This window comes from Mercenaria mercenaria, chromosome 12 (genome assembly GCF_021730395.1).
Source record: "Mercenaria mercenaria strain notata chromosome 12, MADL_Memer_1, whole genome shotgun sequence".
Taxonomy (NCBI): domain Eukaryota; kingdom Metazoa; phylum Mollusca; class Bivalvia; order Venerida; family Veneridae; genus Mercenaria; species Mercenaria mercenaria.
Window position 1 is genome coordinate 27,411,282 of NC_069372.1, and position 18,945 is coordinate 27,430,226.

The 18,945-nt window shown below is 33.8% G+C and overlaps 1 protein-coding gene across 7 annotated transcripts in view; it reads right to left on the reverse strand.

Moving 5' to 3' along the window:
- The window catches only part of LOC123533786 (glutamate receptor ionotropic, NMDA 2B-like), a 271,661-nt gene that overhangs the window by 104,150 nt on the left and 148,566 nt on the right, over positions 1-18,945 (reverse strand). For all 7 annotated transcript variants that reach the window (XM_053519528.1, XM_045315655.2, XM_053519527.1 and 4 more), the window contains one exon: positions 9,039-9,097. The gene's annotated coding sequence lies outside the window, so the exon portion shown is untranslated. The remainder of the gene's footprint in view (positions 1-9,038; positions 9,098-18,945) is intronic.

Consider the following 18,945-nt stretch of genomic DNA (forward strand, 5'->3'; position numbering starts at 1 on the left):
CAGTTCAGTGCAGTCTGAATATGTTATACAATTTATATAATTTAAGAAAGTTAAGATTCTTTTTTGCGAACTTTAAATCTATGCAATGTTTAGCTTGTTTATCTTTAAGTTCTTTTAAAGAAACATTTATGTTTTGTTTCAAACGAAAACACGATGTCAGGGTATTTGAAGAAGCATTATGTTCAAATCGAAAAAAAAAAACAACAACATAGCATCTGTTCTGTTTCAAAAGCAAACACGACGACGTCCGGGGTATTTAAAATAGCATATAATTCAAATGCCAATCACGTTTTCTTTGCAAATGGTTGAAAACATGAATTACACCCATCTAGTTTTTTAGGATTTCTTTGAGCAAATTACATAAGGAACAGCATGCCTTTACTATTTAATGTCGTTGTAACTGGCAGCAAAGGAGAACAAATCAAATTAAGGCTGAAGATTTTTCTACGAGCTTACCTGCAGGTACAGGTTTCTTGCAATTGGACGTCTCTGTGGATTAAATATTAATTCACGTGAATCCCATGCACATTATATCAACGTTATCGATTAATAGTACTTATCTAGATATTTTGTCATTATCAGTTGGCTGCCACTAATTTTCTGAATGGTATCAATTTTGTTCCTTTTAGAACTATAAGGTGCGACTCAAGTGGAGACCTTTGTCCATAATTTCGGTCACTGATCGAGCCAAATCATTCTGATTCAAACTATCTCTAAGGGGGCCTCCGTGGCTGAGTTGTTAAACTCGATGACTTCGAATCACTTGCCCCTAACCGATGTTGGTTTGAGTCTCACTCGGGGCATTGAATTCCGCATGTGCTGGCTTACGGAAGGTGGATGGTTCTATCCAGGTAATAATAATAAAAATAATAATAATAATAAAATAATAATAATAATAGAAGGTAGCAAGTGTATATAACATGAAAATGTGACGTTTACTTATAACAACAACAAGAAGAATACATATGCCCAGATTGCATAATGCACGAACACCGTCAAAAGCCTGAGACGCCAGATGACCTAAAATTGTGACGTTAAACCCAAAGCAAATAAACAAACAAATCACATGATTTTGATTACGCATTTAATATTGATCACTGTTAGTCATTCAACGTTATACCAATACATCACTAACGCTAGTGTTCCTGTTAGCTTACTGACTGAAAATTGTTCTTAAAACTGCAACAATAAAGTGTAATGTTCTTGAGTACTTTTAGTAATAGAAAGAGCATTGAAACTCGAGGGTAAACGATTTGTACGAGGGGGCGTAGCCCCCGAGTATAAATCGTTTACCCGAGAGTTTTAATGTTCTTTCTGTTTTGTATCATAGCCATCCATATATGGTAGTTGTAGGCGTTCCACATTGCCATATACAGCAGTTCAGTGAGTACTTAAAATCCTTGCTTTACAAATGTGTAAAGCCCGGGTAAAATAAACCAATGCTAGAGCAGAAAATCAATAAAATACACATCGCTGTCTACTGTTCCAGACACGCTGGCATACTTTCCTATCCAACAGTGCGGTAACTAGCGTGCGGGGAATTAAATACCTGCACACTTTTAGTTACCGCACCCTGTAGTCAGAGTGTACGAATTACCTGCATCAAATTTGTTAAGAAAAAACACCAAGCTATGATACAAACAAAGCTTTTTTACTGTTGCTTTAAAATGTATTGAATGTATTAATAGGAGTTTAAATTGCTATAAGTTATACAAACAATATTTCGAGTGTATCAGGAACACGGATGTCAATATGTCAAGCCGAAATAATTGGTATGAAACGTTTATGTAGTAAAAAGAGTTACGTGTTTGCAATACAACCAGAGACGGAGGTCTTACTATTTCTCCATATTAGCAATGTCAAATTTCATATTGGTTATGTGGCGCAATTCGACAACTTGTACATATTTTTCATTAGTCCAAATGAGTATGCAATAAATAGAAAAAGTGGAAAATCCACACTTAAAATATGTACCCCAAAACATACATTCGTCATTCGCATCTCCTAAAGTAGCACAAAAGCTCAACTGCCGAACCGGTACAAATCTATAATTCTCTGTCTAAATCAGCACGTTTGTAAGTCCATAGCGCCTAGTAAAATTTCATTTAATGTCAAAATGCTCCCGCTATCTTCTTAAACAGCCCTTATGGGACGTTGATTAAAACAGTAGTTATACATTAATCATAAACAGTAATCATATTATCAGAGAGTTGTGAACGTTTGATTTGTTCTGAACATGTAGACAGATTCGTATAGCCAAACTACGATTAAAATGACAACCTGTTTGCAAATCATATATTATGCTAACTTGCACTTCAGACAGACAGTTTTTTTTTCATGAATTGTCTTGGGATAGTAATACCTCCAGGTGGTGCCAATTCTATCAGTTTTTCAATGACAAAATCAAATTATTAAAACAACATGCCTTTCCAGGGAAAACCTAGCCATCCATCTTAAGATTTGTTACCGCATCTACATGAAAAAGCAAAAGTTTTCAAGGCGAACGCATTTCTGTTACTTCTTTATTAATATGTTAATAATATTGATACATGTATGTATTTTTTTCTATCTTGAAGATAAAATAGAACGTTTGTTTAACTTGATAATTTGTGTTTTGTGTCTGTTACGACAGAACAGTTAAGAATTTTCACTTTATTAACTCTTATAAAGAAAGAAAAATATAACTTTGATAAAACATTACTCTACATCACCACGCGGCATTTAATGCTACTTTGTCATAACAAATGATGCAGTGCACGATAAATATGTTTTTCAGTAGATTTTATTTGTAGATTTTGCTGTTTCAAATGGTATAAGGCGATAGTATTATCAAATGTTGCAATAAATTTTACCTGTAGGTTCTTGGTTGTTGTAACAAAGTTCCTGAACACCAAATTCTATCTATCAGTTATATCTTTTTTGATAGACTGGCTGAAACCTGTCACCTTAAACATAATGTTATGTATATGTCATTCCCCCTTTAGGCTTTACTTTATTGATGAGTCATTGTTTATCGACCTAGTTTTGAGACATCATGTAAATAAGTTATTTACATTCTATGGTGTTCAGAATGTTCTACCACAATACTGATAAACAGGGTGTAACAATTATTTTTGAAGTCTGGATTGTTCTTGGTTTTTCCACTGAGATGTTCTTTTTTATTCTTAGTGTTACATTAGATGGGAGCTGTCTGAAGACAGGACAGAACCTACATTTATAGATCTTATTGAAAACTTTCCTGTATTTCTTAATACCAAATATTACCAGTTTAGATATTTAATATTTGAAGAATTACATTAACATTGTGGACTTAAAAGTTATTTTTGAAGAGAGGATTTATAATCTTTGGACATACTTAAATACAGTTTTGATTTGTGAATAATTTGGAATTATTACTCCTGGGATTTAAGTTTGACAAGGACAGGATTTGGACTATTGTGCATATTAGATTGGATTTTACGGCTATTTGACATTTTTAAGGTATTTGAATTGTTACTTTTATCAATAAAATTTTGTTATTGTTAATAGTTGCTGGTTTGTTTTTCTGTTACTTTTACTTACTGTAACAAGCTATTGTTACCCTTTGACGTAACAATAAAAAATAAAAATATAGGCGAAATGTGCAAAGAGGTTCGACCTGGGAACTTCCATTAACCTCTGATAAGCGCGAATGCTGTTATGTTGCTCGGCTGCAAACATGTTATTTTCATTATTTGATGAACATATAATGTTTAATTAACATAACATAATGGAATGAATTGTTTACCGGCAAGTTTGATGAATAAAAATCCATCTGACAGTAATGCGTGCCATCAAACTAAGCCACTACTTCCTTGCCACAGACACATTTAGTATCGTGAATCAAGTGTTATTCGTGCTATGCAATAATCGTCAAATCAAGGATAAAACTTATTCATGGCATCAGAAACAATAATTTCCTACCATTCCAAGGAAAAGGAATATATTAGTTCACATGATAATAGAAGAAAGCAACTCTTTCTGATGCATTCATAAATTTTGAAACATATCAAAGCAAAACTTCATGCAAATTGAATGCAACCTGTGCAATGCGACCATGCTTATTTTCCTAAAAAATGCAAATCACTGATTTCGGAGAACATGAACTTTTTTCTTTTCTTTGTTGGGTTTTTTCGTCACACCGACATAATTACAGGTCATATTGCGACTTTTCATGGTGAAAGAAGACCCAAGGTGCCCTTCCGTGCATTGTTTCATCACGGGCGAGCACCTGGGTAGAACCACCAACATTCCGGAAGCAACTGGATGGCTTCCTCACATGATGAATTCCACGCATCAAGTAAAGCTCGGACCCAAATCGGTGAGGGGCAAGTGATTTGGAGGTACGGAGGTTTCAATATGAACTAAGGTCATAATGTTGGTATTTTTACGACATAGAACAAAAATCCACAAGCGCACGTTTAAATCTAATGCATTTGCAACAGATAAACAGCCAGTAAGAATTTAATTTACACGTGCAAATATATTCGAATAGTTATATCTACAATAAGATACAGAGAGATAGTTAGGAACAGTTTTCAACAGATTGAATCTAGGGTAAAAGACTACTGTCACTTAAATATTCACAGTACATGCATTTCATGTATATTAATTATGTTTTCTGCTCGTTATAACATGTATGCATGTTATGAAATTAAATAGAAAATTGATTATCGTTAATCAATATCTTTCTAAAAATCGGACGGTTTATATTTAAAAATAAGTCACGATTAAGAAATAAACACTTTCGTATAAAATACAAATGCGTATTCAAAGTGTATTTTCTTGCTATACATTTGTCCGAGCACGCCCCAGGGATAGATATTTCTGTCTTTCCCTAGGGAAAAACTTGTCTAAAATAGCGTACACTTAGATGACGTCACATAGTACCGGCACTATTATGACGTTATAAACTATAAAAATAAGTAATGCCAGGAAATACCCAAATCTGTTTGTTACCACGATCTATTTTGAGCGTGATAGGCAAGAAAAATTATCTAACATGTATGCATGTGTAAGACAGCTTTTTTTCAAAATTCTCGGGACAGCTCCGATAAAAAGTCTCGCAAACGCTCGGTTTTTCATTCCACACTGTCCCTCGGGTAGGGATACCCCGTCTTAAATAGGTAGGCATGTAAGATCCTTATAAACATACAAACATGTATCTCTTACCGGAACAGCAATAACTACACAACGAGTTTTATCTTACACGTAATTCTATCTTTCATATTGTTTAACTGATTCAATGCTGCTGCATATTTTTTAATGCAACAGATCTCTAAAATGAAAACAAAGTTAACTAGAGGTTGGAATATCAAACGCTCGCGTCACCGGGCTCGCTTTCAATGAAACTTTTTCATTTGACGACGTGACGTACATGTATGTAAACCATCGTGATTGATATAGCATTGTGACTGGAATGTTCCACCTTGACGTAACGTCGTAACCATGTGAGTTCTTAACAAATTAGACTATTATTTGGTAGGAAATAAATGGGCGTGTTTAATGTCTGAGGAGATCAAACATCCCTACGTGTATAATAAACAAAACCACATACGTCATACAAAAAGGGAAACGGAAGTCGGACTAAGGGTTAAAAGTATTGCTAAGATAGTTTCATTTTACAGACACGAAAAGAAAATGAACCATTTGAACCTCCCGACATTGAGCTTGAACAAGAATCCTGTGCACTGTATATTGCAAAATTGTGGTAAGTAATTGTGTCTTTTAAAGTCGGAATAGGGGTTAAAAAGAAACCGATTTTTTCGTTTACGCTGTTCTGATTGATCCACTGTTGCATATTTTTGAAGCTCTATATCTCCCACACCACACATTCGTCAGCAAATTGCAGGTGTTGAAATAGAAAATGTTACAACGTTGTGTCACTACATATATTTTCAACGTACGTAACGCATATAAACGATCGTCTCTTTTCGAGCCTCGTTACCGCATTACATCTGCATTTCTCTCTTTAAAAATATTATATAATATATATCTAATAAAAAACGCCAACCAACATTAATGTCATTTATGATTGGTTTAAGGAACTCAGATACTATTAATATTATATGTCATGACGGGTAAGGGTGCCATTTATTTGAAAGCAACTTGTATGTACAATTGCAAAACATGTAACATTTAAAAGTGCGTTTACATGCCAAAAAAAACCCAACAGATTCGTGGAAGTGGTTATTATCAGTAAAAAACACGTGACACTTTAGACACGTGCAACCATTCTACGACATTAAAAACTTATTGTCACGAAATTAGTTCAGGACTCTTGGGATAAATGCAGTCGCAATGAATTCCTGATGAAACATGATTATAATTTGCACTATTATTAGAAAAAATCTCACTTTCATCAACGTTGTAATTACCTTTAATTTTACTGCACCCTAATTCGAAGAACATTGCAATGTGAAAACAATTTATTTGTTATAATCTAATTTGTAGTTGTTAATTTTAAAACCGTATGCATTCAATTCAGATATTCTAATTCTATTCTACATTGTTAACGAGTATTGAGTGCAACGTAATTACAATTTCCGTTATTTTTTGTAACCTGAATCTCTCAAAAATGCATTTTGCCAGAGCGCATGAAGCTCCAATTAAGATTTCAATCATGCATGTTAAGCATACCTGCAAGATGATTTGTATTCACTGGAAAATTAATTAGATATAACGATTACAAGTCATTACAGATTTGACATTAAGCTAAAAAGCATTACATAATGAAAAGCGCACTTGGAAAGACAATATCGCAGTGAAAATATTCACTGGGGTTGTACCAGGTAACATCAAGCATGCTAAGATGACGAGTAAAGTACCGGTTTAATGTCGATAAATGACTCGGTTTTGTATTTTTTGTCACAGTTAGAATAAAATTTCTGATGTGGTTTTTCTGACCATTTGAAACGATTTATTTTTGTTAATGAATGATTTTCTTTATTCACGTTTTACAATGTCTAAGATTTGCGAAATTGAACTTTATCTCTGTAGAAACGGATTTTGTGATACTAAACTGCCTAAGACCAAATACCAGTATTGTTTATTTAATGCACAAATTACATCGAAATGAAGCGGCAGTCTTTTATTTATTTATTTTGTATACAATAAAGCATTGTTTAATGATAGCTTGTTGTAAGCGAGCAAATTAAAGATGCTAAGATGTCACAGTCTGATTAGGGGTATGTATAACAGTTTTGATGTCATGTTATGAAGTATGTCTCGGTTTGAAAATACTTATGAAAAGAAGATAACATTCTCAACCCATAAATACCTTTTTAAGCAACTATGTATCATTCCAACAATATATTATTTAAAAAAGAACGTTATCATATGGAAGTATTTTCCATGTTTACTAGAATCTCCCGGCCGAAGACATTTTCATGTAAATATTTTATCTTTTTTAAGAAAACGTCTTTAGAACGATAGAACGATATTTGTGTTAGCGTGTATTCATTTGACAGTCCAGAATTGCTAGGAATAATACTACGCACATGTGTGCTATCGATTGTCCGCCCATACAATCCTTATTGAGATGTTAATAGTTTATGTATTTAATTTACATTTTGAAATTACGTACTTTGATAAAGGGCGTTTTTAAAGTAAGAAAACCTATAAGTTACAAGTATTAGTTTCTTTGTCAGAAAAAAAAAGATAACATACGTAATATATCGATAGATTAAGAAAGAAACGAATATGGTAACTGTACAATATCTTTAACAAATTTCGTAAGGACTCAAACTAGTACAAAAAGTTTTGATGATTTGCTTCTGGAATCTTTGCGTTTTACCCGACAGAGCATTTTTGCCGTGTACATGCTGGGCAGTAAAACTGAACAAAATACACATATTAACTTGTCAAAAATATATATACACGTAACATGAATTGTTATTTTCATAAATTGTTATGAAACGGACGTGTCCTCGCGTTTGTGCAAGTTATCACTGGCAAATAGTTTGTTGAAATTACGCATTGGTGTAGTAGCTTGTTTCTTGGAATTCTCATTTTTTCTTATATCTTGCAATAAATAGATATGTAACTTTCCACTCTAATGAATTTAAAAAAACATACGATTTGTATTGAACAACAACGGATACCAGTATGTGTGTGTGTGTATTCGGGTTTAACGTCTTTTTCAACAATTTTTCAGTCATATAAACGACGGTGTCTACTTGTAGCAGTGAGCACAATGCCCAACTTTATAGTGCTGCCTCACTGGAATATCACACCGTAGACACGTGGCATGATACCCCACCCAGTCATATTATACTGACACCGGGCTGACTAGTCCTAGCACTATCCCCTTAATGCTGAGCGTCAAGCGAGGAAGCTGCTAGTACCATTTTTTTACGTCTTTGGTATGACGCGGCCGGGGATCGAACCCACGACCTCCCGCATTCGAAGCGGACACTCTACCACTAGGCTACCGAGGCGGTTACGGATACCAGTAATAGTACAATCAAATTTATCAGTTCATCACAAAATATAATCTCAGCAAATTAGATAAAAATCATTAGATTAATTGAAAGACAAAAAAATGCAGTTAACTATTGTCTATACTTATTGCAAAGTTCGTTTGCAATCATATAGCAACACAGCACACTATTATAGATATAGAGTACACTGTACGTTTGTATTTCAATCATAATATATTATAGAGCAAAAGTATCTGTTCAATGTATTAAATTATCCAATAGCTAACAGAAAGTAAATACTGAAGTTTACAATTTCATTTGCATCAGACAGAAGACCACTAACCTGTAGATAAATTGATACAATTTTTTCAACTATATTCAAACATACGAACACATTTATTTTCTTTAAACTCATATATCGATGCATAGCAGAAAAAAAGACTTTTTAGTTTTTACAAAGGGATTTTAATGCATGCAATATGGTATACATAATGACATCAAACAGTTTTGACATTCTAATAATTCAAAATTACCTTCATCGAACTAACAGTCTAAGGCCTGGGAAATAAATAGAATTCGAATTATCAGCACACAACTTACTTGAGCGTGAAGAAACAGGACACTGTAATCCTCTCACTTCTGAAGCATCATTACTCAAACTGAAAACAATAAAGGTTTCTGGTTATTCTGGATAGTGAAGTAAAATACTTTCTATGGAATACACAGTCTCGGTCACGTTCGCCAGTTCATGAATGAACCTCTACGCTGAATAAATGTTCAAGTCCATGCTACTTTTATTTTCTCCTTCCTTTTTATGTTAATTACACAAAGTGTCAGCAATATCATGACATTTATGCTGTAAGGTATGAGGTGAACCACCTGTTTCCGATTTTCTTCTGATGGAGATAGAAATTTTAAATTTCTGTGATATCTTACAAATTTTCAATGGAAATAACAAGACATTCCATAAATTTAGCAAAACGGAAGAAGCGTGGGCGGCTGAAACGTTAAAGTCTGAATAAGATGGATAAATTAACAACCAACATTGTGAAAATGACGAATACTATTTACATTTTAAGGAAAAGCGGCCACCTCTCTTTCAGTCCAACTAATATACTTTTAAGAATCAACAACATAGATCATATGGAATGTGTTTTTGTTATGTTAGAAATTGAGTCATTCTCACACAATTACAGTTATGTGACATATTATTGTCAGCTTTTAATGGTGGATTTGTTTGTTTTTGGGTTTAACGCCGGTTTTCAACAGTATTTCAGTCATGTAACGGCGGGCAGTTAACCTAACCAGTATTCCTGGATTCTGTACCAGTACAAACCTGTTCTCCGCAAGTAACTGCCAACTTCCCCACATGAATCAGAGGTGGAGGACTAATGATTTCAGACACAATGTCGTTTATCAAATAGTCACGGAGAACATACGCCCCGCCCGAGGATCGAACTCCGAGATCCGTAGACCAACGCTCTTACCTACTGAGCTAAGCGTGCGGGCTTTTTAATGGTGGAGGAAGTACCAACATACATCTCCCTGATCTTTTCAGATGCTGTTTGCACTTTTAAGACACAATCACATTTACATAGATGATGTTCTTTATATATGAAATTTAGGCATAAGATTCAAAAATAAAAGATAATTGTTTCAAATAACTTTAAAGCTTAAAATTGAATGTTACAAACTGTGGAATAAGTTTTTTATTGAATAATATTTGAAATCAAGTCTTAGTAATTTTCGCAGCGTTTTGTGAAAGTATTTTTTCTCAAATGGAAATAACACTCCAAAACACTCAAATCAAGTGTGAAAATATTCATTGCATCAGCGCTAAATTATTCTCTTTACTCGTAAACAGCGAAACTGGAATCATTTGCATGGATATTGAAGGAGGTGGCTTATCCGGGAGAAAATTATGAATTTTGAAAAGTTCAAAGCAAAATGCCATTCATTAAAAAAAATGTTACAAATGTTGCTTCAATAGCGAAAACGCGAAAACCAAAATGTGTGGATATTATATGAAATTTGAAAGCTCAGATTATATGTACCAAACTGCGAGTCGTGTTTCTTTAGCAATGTTTTAGAAAATTGAATACGTCCTGTTATTTACGTGTTTCTGTAATATGGTAGTGACTGTCTTTTAAATGAATATTTCATTGAACGTGTAGATATTTTATCGTCTCATTTAACTGATTTATTTACAATTTTTTTAATTGCATTTTAAACTTGGGATATTTTTCCCGATAAGTGGACTGTCTTTTGCATAAATAAAGGTAGCCAATTTGATGTTAATAATTATAGAGGTGTAATACTTGTTAGCTGTTTGTCAAAACTGTTTACTACTGTTATCAATAGAAGGATTGAAAAATTTAGTAATGAATATAACATCATTTCAAATACCCAGTTTGGATTTGGTAAAGAAGGTCTACTGTAGACAACATATTTATACTTACATGTAATAAAATATTAAAACAGTGTATAATTTAGCATTGGATGATAATGGTCTTACAAACTGGGTTCAAACGTCAGAAAGCTATTTAAACAATTATGGATTTTCATATATGTTTGTCATTCTGGCAGTATAAATAAGTATTTGTTTTTGAGCGAATGTAAATTCGTATTATTGACTCAGTTAAACAAGAATGGTATGCTTGGTAAGCAGCTTGGTTTTGTATAGGTATAAAAATGTTAAAAGTTCTTTTGAATATCAGCGCTATTTTGACATACTGCCATGATGTTACAGATTTTATTTCTGTAGACTTATAATGAGTGGTCTTTCACTTAGAAGATTGGCAGGTACAGCAAAAATCGTATCCCCATTGCTTTTGCTGTGATACTTTGGACATTGAAAATGAATACCATTTTATTTGTATTTGTAGATGTTACGCCGATATAAAAAAGAAATATTTAAAAGTTTGTATTACTGCTAAATATAAATAACAAAGCAGGATATACAGCCATCCAGATATGTTAAAGAAGCACTTACTATTAGAAATGCACTTTTGAATGTTGAACTCTGAATTATTTCAATCTCCATCTGATTACCATTGTGATTGTTAAATTATATCCATTTTATAAATGTTGTTTGTATTTCATGTGTATTTTAACGTTAACAGTATATGTTAATAATGTGAATTGCAGACGATGAACGACGTACAAGTTTGAATAAAGTATCTGTTCTATTCTGTTTTGTTCAGTATAATGAAAAAGAAACTTCTAACAAAAGATTTTTTCTATCAGAATATCTACAACACGCGATAATTCCTGACGGTCACCTAGTTGCTTAACTTCTGCATTAGGACGAAACCCAATGTGATTAAGCGTAGAAACCAATGAAATAAACCTATAAAACGTCCAAAAAGGTCTGTGCCAAAAATACGTAATTTAAGTACACGACAAAAAGAAATTAGATTTTAACAGTCTGCAGTAAATCAGTTCCAAAGATAAGAGCGGTTCTTCTTTTTTTGTATGTCCCCATATTCAAACGTGGTATGACTGTCTGGTGAACTTTGTAAAATCGACATCCAGGCTAAAATATTACCTACTTGTTTGCACTTCTGCCAATGCCAAAACAAAACAAAATGATATATCATATCATAAGCCTTGATCAGCCATTTAATTAGAGACATAATTGCTGCATCGCTCCCTTGCTAATAAAAACGTAAAGCTTTACGGTTATAGCATGAAAAACACGACATATGTATATCACAATAATTAATATTTGTTTTATAATATATAGCCTACAGCTGCGTTTCATTATGTTATACCCCACCCCTAATATCCAAATATAAACTATTTTCTCTAGTTCCTAAGATCTAATATCTAACCCATATATATTTCAAGCATCTAATATTAGAGTACAATCGTAAACTAGTAAGAAATATTTTGTCCATTTGTATACCCAGTGAAAATCATAATCACACTCGTCGTATGAAAATTATGTATGTTGTTCTCCTACTTTATCAATCAAAATGCATTTTTATAATGAATACCACCCATTTTGGCTATTAAATGTTTTTGATTTTTGTTAGATGGGATATAATATTTTTTCAACAGTTTATATAAAAACGTAATGACCGCTACTTAACTGCTAGTTATTCTTCGTTTCTATATGAAAACTTATTTCTTTTCGGCAAGTAACTAGCAATGTCTCAACGTCTCAACATGTTTTCAGTGTCAAATCGTCACGTAGAACATGCTTATTACTGAAATTCTAAAATTCTATGGCAATAGACTCGAGTATTCAGCTGAGGCTGTTGTCTGAAGACAGTGCATTATTTACATATTATTGTTACAAATCTAATCCCTAGACGATCAAATTATGATTAAATCTAATCAGAACTATCTTATTTACATTGCAGACCAACGTGAAGAGAAATGTTACAGTGCTCACTTCAGACTTTTGTTTTCAGATAATACATATTTAAGACAAAAAATATCAAACTGATAATTAGATATAAAAATACACCATCTCTATTATATTTCATTAAAAGTGACATGCAGGACTAGTCGTTTACTATCTTGGTATAAAAACCAGTTGGAAAATGTATGAGAGTTCCAAGGACAGTTCCACTGAAGTTCAAATTTCTACGTTACTGACAAAACAGAGGTGATGTCCTTATTTTCAACATGTTTTTCGCTTTTTACCGTTTTATATATTATATGTTCGTAATGCAACACCGCCCCCACAGTCCAACCTCCCACCATCCACTTTATCCCCAGCCTTTCTTCCATACTAATTTTGTTTTACAATCTTATGGACATTTAAAGCTGTTTATTATATATTTAACCAAAGTGACATTTCATGTTTGTCTTAATCGCACCATTTGGGTTTAACGTTGTTTTTAATATACTGAAAGTACCCTTAATATGTAAGATAATTATCTGAAGCAATGTTCAGATCATGTAACATCAAAGAATGACAAAAGAAATTTTAGTGACAACTGAAACGTATTGTATTAATGAGTGTTTGTATTACTTTACCAGTGAAACTTATACCATTATGTTTAAATTGACTTGGCTGTTCCGTGCTGCTGGTTTTCTCTCTCATGTCAATTTATTCCAAAAAAAAAAAACTTCTAAAAGAAGCAAGTGTTTACGATGATACAGGAAATACAACCATAGACACGAAGGCTCATTGTGTTGCAACAGTCAGGCAATGCACAAATCTTCCAAATCACGTACTCTTTACACACATTAAGCCAATTATTCTCTCTGTTATGCTGGTTGCATGCCAATTTGCATCAAGTACCAATAGCACGCAAACATCTGTACGTTAACAGAGATTGCACGAAATCATTATTAACATACTAATGTAAAAATAATGAATGCATTTTCTCACTTACCTCTTAGATTTAGCCATTGCGCTTTTATATATCATATGTATTGGTTAAAAGGTTGATAATGAATCTTTGATTTAGTAAAATCGTCCAAAACGGTCGGTCAAAATTGAAATCACATGAATATCAAAAGTATCTAAAATACGCAAATTACTCAACACAGGAGATTTTTTCCGTTTAATCAAATAAGGGTTTATTATTGCCGCATAAATAAGCGTACATGTAGGAAATAAAAATACATTCACTGACATTTTGGTATTATTATATTTTATCATTTATCATTTTCTATATGTCATAAAAAGCCAGCCATGATAAAAGCAAATTCTTTGATAGAAACAAAACTGCGTAAAGTAGCCGAGGCACTTTTAGCAGGTTTTAGAATTATGTCTTAAATAGCGTTTGTCACAAGATTAAAGGATAACACTGTAGTAATATTATACACAAAATACAGTGTACTTGGGTATTCCGAACCAGTTCTCGGAATATAAACCCGACTAATGCTTAAACATGTACCATTTTTTATATATATTCAAGCTTGTACCATTAAATTGCCATTTAAAAGACATAATCTGCTTTATAAATATCGTTTTCTTTGCTTTATATTTAAACTTTCCGACCTCCAGTCATTTTCGAGTATTCCGAGTCATTAATGCTGTTATACATTTCTCTGTCTACACAAGTTAAGTGAAATGCTTCGGACTTTGTGATCATTCAATTTACATAAGAATTAAGCATAAATCCAAAAAAAAAAAAGACCATAAAGAACTTTTAGATATATAATTTATAACAATGAAACTAATCATTATTTGATTTAACATAGGTGTCACGCAAAATGGTCTGGACTAACCAATGACATGGTTCAAGGTATTTTCATAAATGGAGCAGCATTGGTTAGTACTCAAGTGTTACGATGGAGAAACGAGGCACGTTATAAATAGACAAATATTTGGTACAGAAGAGAATAGTAAAGAAGTTTGGAGACTCGGATTTCTCGATGATACTAAATAATGTTTGTTAAATGTCACTTTTTTCAAAATCATTCAATATTTATATACTTATAGTGTGATAATGTGTACTTCATTTCCATGAATCATTTATTTGCATACTTCATCAGACGATAATGTGAGCGTCTCTTGATCAGAGCAGCGCTGAAATAGATATCTCGGTCAATATACGACATTCTCATATTGTGTTTTTCGTCTAAAAAAGCAAATATGTAAGTGTTATTTTATTTCTTTAAACAGTTACAGCTTTCAAAAACCAACATTGCACTATTTTTTTTTGTCATCAGCTGTAAAATATTTTGAGTGACACACAAAATTAGGAAAGTGTTTAAATCCATTTGCGTTTGTTTCAGCAGACTACATTGTTTGCAAAATGTTCACAAGAACATAATTTCGAAAAGTAAACAAATAATAACACATAATGGGTTAAAAGAAAATGATAATACAAAATAATCCTCTTTTGCGATACTTGGGAGTACTTGTAGCTTACGTCAATATATTCTGTTTGCTCTGTTACTGCTACAAACTATCGTTTGATATTGATTTAATTCTAAAATAGACGCCCGAACAACAGTTTTCTAGACTTCTGAAAATTATCACTGTTACAGTGAATGTTTTATTCCACTGGGTAATGTGCCTTCTTGCATTTTTATAATGAATTATTGAGATATGAGTGGTAATATCACCGCAGTGAAATATATAATATTTTCATTGGCACGGAACTGCAATTTCGGTAGAATTTAGTTAGTATCATTGAAACAAGAGGGCCATGCCCTATATCGCTCACCTGTTATCATTGCACTTGAGGACAAGAAGGTCCTCAGAAAAAATATCTAAGTCCACAAAGGACAGGAACAACAAAGAGAAGAAATTTAACCAAAAAGAAAAAAATTCTTACAAGGTACAGATATGTCAAAATACACCTAAAAATTGGAGGTACCATCCATGTTGAACCACAGAAAAGTGGTCTCGGTTTTTCCCTACGGCCAATAATAAAAAAGTTACTAAAAATAAGCTATTTATAGTAACGTTAAAGGGAAGTAATTAAAAAACAAGAGCTGTCTCCATAGGATGACATATGCCCCCGATGGCACTTTGAATGAGTAGTTATGGCCGATGTTAGAGTTTAGGACCTTTGACCTACGGAGCTGGGTCTTGCGCGCGACACGTCGTCTTACTGTGCCACACATTCATGCGTAGTTATTTTAAAATCCATGCATGAATGACAAAGATATGGACCGGACACGCCCATCAATGCACTATCATGAAAAATGACCTTTAACGTCTAAGTGTGACCTTGACCTTTGAGCTACGGACCTGGGTCTTGCGCGCGACACGTCGTCTTACTGTGGTACACATTCATGCCAAGTTATTTGAAAATCCATCCATGATTGACAAAGATATGGACCGGACACGCCCATCAATGCACTATCCTTTAATGTCTGTGACCTTGACCTTTGAGCTACGGACCTGGGTCTTGCGCGCGACACGTCGTCTTACTGTGGTACACATTCATGCCAAGTTATTTGAAAATCCATCCATCGATGACAAAGATATGGACCGGACACGCCCATCAATGCACTGTCCTTTAATGTCTAAGTGTGACCTTGACCTTTGAGCTACGGACCTGGGTCTTGCGCGCGACACGTCGTCTTACTGTGGTACACATTCATGCCAAGTTATTTGAAAATCCATCCATCGATGACAAAGATATGGACCGGACACAAAAATTGCGGACAGACTGACAGACCGACAGACTGACAGACCGACAGACGGACAGACGGTTCAAAAACTATATGCCTCCCTTCGGGGTCATAAAAATATTGTAAGTGAACAAAAGAAGGATCTGCCAAATAAATCTGTTGACATAAATGAAATTTCAGATCAGTATCTTCATTAGTTACGGAGATATACACATTTTAATTTGAAATAAAGGGAGATAATTTGACATAAAATCAGTCCATAGTTATCTACCCTGAATGGCTCAGTCCAACTAATGACAATAATGAAATTTCAAATAAGTCCTATAAGGACTTACTGATATAAATCCATTTTGATTACAATCAGGGGAGGTAATCAGATATAAAATAACTCTGGAACCTACGATTGGATCTGATTTGTCATGGAATCCAAGATTTATTGTTGTTGAAGATATTTTGGAAGTTTGTATCAAATAAAACCATAAACGAAGTATCTATATGGCTGCAAAAGCCAAAATAGCCAATTTTGGACCTTTAAGGGGCCATAACTCTGGAACCCATGACGGAATCTGGACTGTTCAAGAAAGGAACCAAGATCTTGTGGTAATACAAGTTGTGTGCAAGTTTGGTTAAAATCAAATCATAAATGAAGCTGCTATTGTGCAGACAAGGTCAAAATAGCTAATTTTGGCCCTTTCAGGGGTCATAACTCTGGAACCCATTAAGGGATCTGGCCGGTTTAAAAACGAACCGAGATCTTATGGTGACACAAGTTTTGTGCAAGTTTGATTAAATTCAAATCATAAATGAAGCTGCTATTGTGCAGACAAGGTCAAAATATCTAATTCTGGCCCTTTCAGGGGCCATCACTCTGAAACCCATAAAGGAATCTGGCCAGTTCAAGAAAGGAACCAAGATCTTATGGTGATACAAGTTATGTGTAAGTTTGGTTAAAATTAAGTCATAAATGAAGCTGCTATTGTGCAGACAAGGTCAAAATAGCTAATTTTGGCCCTTTCAGGGACCATTACTCTGGAACCCATAATGGGATCTGGCCAGTTCAAGAAAGGAACCAAGATCTTATGGTGACACAAGTTTTGTATAAGTTTGATTAAATTCAAATCATAAATGAAGCTGCTATTGTGCAGACAAGGTCAAAATAGCTAATTTTGGCCCTTTCAGGGGCCATAACTCTGGAACCCATAATGGGATCTAGCCAGTTCAAGAAAGAAACCGAGATCTTATGGTGATACAAGTTGTGTGCAAGTTTGGTTAAAATAAAATCATAAATGAAACCACTATCGTGCAGACACGAAATTGTTCACGCAAGCACGGACGGACGCACGGACTGACGACGGACGACGTTCGAAGGGTGATCACAAAAGCTCACCTTGTCACTATGTGACAGGTGAGTTAAAAATGAAAGTGAAAGAGTTATGCTTTGTTTTACCTTTACGATCAAAATATGTTTCACTCATTGACATGTTCATAAACTGCTAAACTTCTGATGCCGACTCGGTGAAAGATGTTTCCATCTTGCGTTGAAAAACACAAATAATCCCTGAATATCGAAACTGTTTGTTTTTATTTTTTGAGAAGAAAAGTAACATTTTTATTTAAACAAAGCTCTAAACAATTAAACAATACCAAACTCTTCTTTACTTAGATGAGTCGGTTTGAATAAACTGTCATGTATAACGCATCTATACATTTCATGTCAAACAAATCGATACATCATGGACTCAGTGTTTTCGGAACTCGTATCACCCAAATAGTCTCTGATGTGCGTAGTCCTTAACATTTACAAATTAGTCATACGTAAATAAAAACTATAAGAAGATCCTTTAAAAGCATTGAACGCAACAAAGCAGAATAATAGCAGACTCGGTTTGACACAGTCTGTTGATGAGATGTACTGAAATGTGCAACACTCCTTACTGTCCCCTAACACCGGTTTAAAGGGAAATTTATCATACTAACACATTGAACGGGCTGGTCAGTGTTTAAAAATAAAATTACAGTTTTAAATTACATTATGTTCGAAAGTATTCCAAGCCAGCCATAATTCTGGATGGGATTTAACGCTTAATAAGGTGTAATCCAGTTAGAAAAAAGTGTTTGTAAATTATGGTCAGTAAATTATTACCAGTAGCATTACAGCAGATAAAGTATAATGACGTAATGGGGAATCTTAATTAGTATGTACTAATATAAGGTTATTCTAAACTGTATTACAGCATAGGTAAAGTAATAACAATAAAGCCAGAGAAGACGTTAATAGATAAAATGGTATCAGGCGATAAATGGTGATGTCTTTGCTCTCTCATGTTATTTCTTGATCCGCTTTAATAGTTGCAGAATTATTAAGAGATAAACAGACGACCCGGAAGTGCCACCTGGCTTCTATAGCCTGCTTAGTTCCAGTAGGTAGGTGTGCCATTATGGCTATCCTTTATTA